The sequence below is a fragment of the Priapulus caudatus genome, unplaced genomic scaffold (assembly GCF_000485595.1).
Source record: "Priapulus caudatus unplaced genomic scaffold, Priapulus_caudatus-5.0.1 Scaffold4786, whole genome shotgun sequence".
Taxonomy (NCBI): domain Eukaryota; kingdom Metazoa; phylum Priapulida; class Priapulimorpha; order Priapulimorphida; family Priapulidae; genus Priapulus; species Priapulus caudatus.
In genome coordinates, this window is record NW_014581847.1 from 4646 (window position 1) to 9463 (window position 4818).

General features: G+C 45.8%; 1 long non-coding RNA gene across 1 annotated transcript; it reads left to right on the forward strand.

Annotated features, from left to right (window-relative positions):
- The first annotated feature begins 589 nt into the window (after positions 1–589).
- LOC106819850 lies at positions 590–2201 on the forward strand. The gene is made up of 3 exons (XR_001395507.1): positions 590–602; positions 750–751; positions 2092–2201. It is a non-coding gene; the product is annotated as an uncharacterized LOC106819850 (long non-coding RNA).
- Positions 2202–4818: the final 2617 nt, after the last annotated feature.

The window sequence follows — 4818 nt, forward strand, 5'->3', positions numbered from 1 at the left end:
CAACGAACGATAAGCTTGAACGCCAAGAATCGATCCACGATCCACGTTTTTCTTTCGTACGTATATAACAGGCACAATATTCATATTTGCAAGTACGAATTACGACGTTCTTTTGAGTCTTTGTTTGCCACCGTTCTTGTCGGCTACGAGACGTCGTCGACAGAAGATGATGGCCAAAGACTCGATGACAGTTATTAGCGAAATGTCAGTAGCTGGTTCAATATTCCGTCTCGGTTTGAAGAGTTGAGCTAACCGCTAGATTTAAATGCCGCCAGAAGGCGTAAGGATAATGCTCAGCAATTAATGTGTGAGAGACGACGCATACCGCAGCGGAAATTGTATAGTGAAAAAGTTAACGTGTTTTCGCCGCCATCTATTAAAACTCGCATGGTGCAAAATATAAACCACGACTGTAAAAAGCTAACGTATTTTCACCGCCATCTTTTATTAAAACTCGCATGGTGCAAAATATAAACCACGCGCACTGCATGGCTTGGTGCTGCGTACACTTGGACGAACACAAACTGTCAATTAAAGGTTTGTATAAAATGTGTAACGTTTATAAACGTTATATATATATATATATATAAATATAAATATTAGTTCAATTTCGCGGAACACCGGTAACCGGACGCGTAGCCACGGCCTATAAAGAAACAGTTGTGGTGATATCCCTGGGAATGTTTCATCAATCTACTATATTTGAATTTCAGTTCCCTTTATTTTTTAATATATTTTACTTAAACAAGCAGTCGCGACTCACATAAAACTCACAGAGCAAAATAATCTTTATCGCGTGAAGTAATTCAAATTGCACAGAAGTTTTAATTCTTTGTATTTTAGCTAGTTTAAGAAACGACGCTATCGGCTAAGAAGCTTTTATAATTAATCCTAATTAATAGTAATTAATCCTATTAATAAATACCTTTCTGCATATAGCGCAAAAATCGCAGCGACGCACACTTCGCGAAACTCGTGACGTCATCAGATTTAGGGGTCGGTTGTGCGGTACGTAATCGTGTGGTGTGGTGCTAACGTAATGACGTTCGTGTGTTTCGCGGTCACCACTGCACAGCGGCGCAAATACACACGAACTATCACCTAAGAGAACATCATATACACGTGAACATCACATGATCATGAACATGAGATACACACGAACTATCACCCACAAGAACATCATATACACGTGAACATCACCTGATCGTGAACATGAGATACACACAAACTATCACCCACGAGAACATCATATACACGTGAACATCACATGATCATGAACATGAGATACACACGAACTATCACCCACGAGAACATCATATACACATGAACATCACATGATCATGAGATACACACGAACTATCACCCACGAGAACATCATATACACATGAACATCACATGATCATGAGATACACACAAACTATCACCCACGAGAACATCCTATACACATGAACATCACATGATCATGAACATTAGATTTCGAACGACGATTTTGAACACACGAACAATGATCACCTGCGCTTATGAAAGCAAGCCTTATCCGCACCGCGCCGTTCTTCTAATTCGTCGTCGGTTTACGTTTTCTAATAAAGAGATAATTGGGCTGATTAGGCCAATTACTGTAATTATGTTAAGTAATTTAAATCGTGGTCGCGCTCAGGAAATCGCTTTCCGCCGCTCGCACTACTGCTGCGAAATCTGCGCGTTGTCGAACTCAGCCGTGAGCCATACTATATAGCTATGTGATACCTACCGCCGTAGATAGCATTTAACTAACTGATCACATGCATATTGTTGTGCAGTGTTTATATTCTATATGAATCATTTTTGGGTGTGAACGCGTGAATGTACCTACCGCAGATATAGCAATTAACACTGATGATCTGCATATTGTTATGCAACGTTTATATTTTCTATGAATCATTTTCGGTCGCGGCGAACGGATTCAAACAAGACCGATAGTTATCACTTCCAATCCGTGCTACACTACAAACTGACAGGTGTTGAGCGAAATTCCTGACTTGCGAAATACATGATATAGGATGCGTATGCGCATGCGTACATTAAGCAATACACACTTAAGCAATAGATAAGAATTTTATACAAACGTTCAATTGACAGTTTGTGTTCGTCCAAGTGTACACAACCTATCGTAATACAAAGACGAGCTGTGATTGGTCGGGTCGGCACGCATGCGCATACGCATCTTATATCATGTATTTCGCACACGTCAGGAATTTCGCGCTTTAGGTATTTTATCAAAAAAGTTGTTTTTGTAACTTTTGAAGCAATAGTAAATCCAGTGAAATCAACGATTTGAAAGGTAGCGTCGCTGAATCGTGACGTGGATTTGGGAAGCTGTGCTGAGCTTTGTAATGGATGACCGAACGCGTAGCCACTGCGTTCTTTATATATGCATGCTTTTAGAGAAATGCTCGCGTGCTATTTACAATGACGTAATCACTGTAAAACCTGGATTACGCTTGCCGACTGACTCTCGCACGCAGACTCGCACGTTCAGCACACACACCACGGGTGTCTGTAGCTACTGCCGACGCAGACTCGCACGTTCAGCACACACACCACGGGTGTCTGTAGCTACTACCGACGCCGACGCGCACGTTACGGAGTGTGGCAAGGTTGTCGGCGTACAACCGGCGAACGATATTTCGTCACGCACACGCCGTCGCGGTAGATATAGAAATATAATATCCATCGCGTTTCGTCTATAGATCGAGTGCGCAGGGGGCGGATTTTTTTCTTTCTTTCGGTACGAGCCGTGCATTTGCGGGGCTCGTTGTGTTCTTATTAAGCCGCGCAGTGCGGATTTATTACGCGTTGTCCCGTGGCGTGCATGCGTGCGTGTGTGTGTGCGTGCGGTGCCGAGACGCCAATTTTTACCTAAAGCATCAGATTTTGACGTACTACGATGTGGTTTTGACGCAGGTTGACGCGGTTGACGCGTTGATGCAATTTTGACGCGGTTACCGTTGCTTTGACGCGGTTGACGCGGATGACGCGGTTTTTCCAGTTTTGGACGCAAGTTTGACGCGCTATATCTTCTGGGTCGAATACGTATTCACGCGCTATAGCGTTGTCCGGAGGCTGGACGCTCCTCTGTGTGCCACATCGAAGGCCCATCTCAATCGTAATTAGATATATTATGACTGTGTAATGACGTAGATATCAAATTATTTAACCTAGTATAAAACCTAGCGACGCGGGTCGTTTAACTTAAGCAGATAACGTCATAGGTTATTTTAGTCGGCAAGTATCAGTCAAAGTAATAAGTGAAAGTTGCACAACGAATATCCCAAGAAACTGAGTCACTGGAACACGAGTAAAAGTTATCACCCACGACGGCAGAGTGACACTTTAGCACCTACACAAGGTCGAGAGAAACACGTCACAGTTTGATGTCGCATGCCGACTGATTGTCAACGTGTAGTTTGCTAGCGCTTTGACATCACCCCCATCGTTTCCCTGGTTTCTTTTGCGCGTGGCAGCGGCGCGGCGTGATCACACAAAAACGAGTATGCACGTACGCGTAGCGGTATGCGCGCGTTGAGTGTATAATTTTGTGACAATACATCCCGACTTATCATTGCACATATACGTGCACGCGAGTATTGACGTTACATCTTATCGTTTGTAGTACCCGGCCTATCGTTGCGTATTGCATACCGTAACTCACACACTGTAAAATACACGGGAGTTCATTAAGACTAAAGCTACTGTTCCTGGTTTTCGTGCACGACACTCAACGCGCGCATACCGCTACGCGTACTGTATATATATGTATGTGCACGCGAGTATTGAGTTCGTTTATCATTATAATTTTGTGGAAAAAGAGGAAGAAGGAGAAGAAGAGGAAGGAGACGAAAGGGAGCGCCATTACATATATGCTAAGTTGATTGTTATCGTGTGTAATAGTTGTACCCGACTTATCATTGCCCGTGCGTGAGAAAGGACGTGTGTCGTCCCAGCCGTGCGTGAGAGAGGACGTGTGTCGTCCCAGAAGCAGAAGAAGAAGAAGAAGAAGCAGAAGAGGAAGACGGAGTAGGAGAAGAAGTAGACGAAGCAGAAGAAGAGGAAGAAGAAGAAGAAGAAGAACGCAGCAGAGTCGTGCGTGAGAGAGAGAAGCGTCGCACGTGTAACAGAGCCACGCAGCCGGGAAGGATAGTAGAGCCGCGTAGCAAAGCGTGAGCGAAGCAGGCAGTACAGTAGAGCCACGCAGCAGAGTCGTGCGTGAGCTTGCCCTCTCGCACGGTACTGCCCGCCTCGCGCGCGTGCCGCCAGCTGGCCAGGTGCACAGCCTAGCTATGTGGCTTCGATGCCGGTCGACGGGAACCGGCTAACCGTGACAGAGAGAGAGAAAGAGAGAGAGAGAGAGCGAGGGAGAGAGACAGACAGACAGACAGAGAGGGAGGGAGGGAGGAAGGGAGGGAGGGAGGAGAGCGAAAATCTTCTTCTCTCTCTACGACACGTCGAGGCAGTCACGGATTACTTCAGGTGAGAGACGAGAGGGGGAGGGAGGGAGAGAGAGGGGAGACAGAGAGCTGAGAGCAGTAGAGAGAGTGAGAGAGAGGAGAGAGGAGTAGAGAGAGAGAGAGTGAGGCGGCAGGGGAGAGAGGAGAGCAGAGAGCGGCGAGCGAGAGAAGAGACGCAGGAGGAGGGGAGAGGTAAGAGAGAAAAGGAGAGCAGACATAAGCAGAGAGATGAGAGAAGAGCACGAGACAGACAGAGGAGGGAGGGGCAGGGAGGGGAGGGAGGAGAGCCGAAAGTCTTCTTACTCTCCACTCACTCCTCCCTCTGACGCTT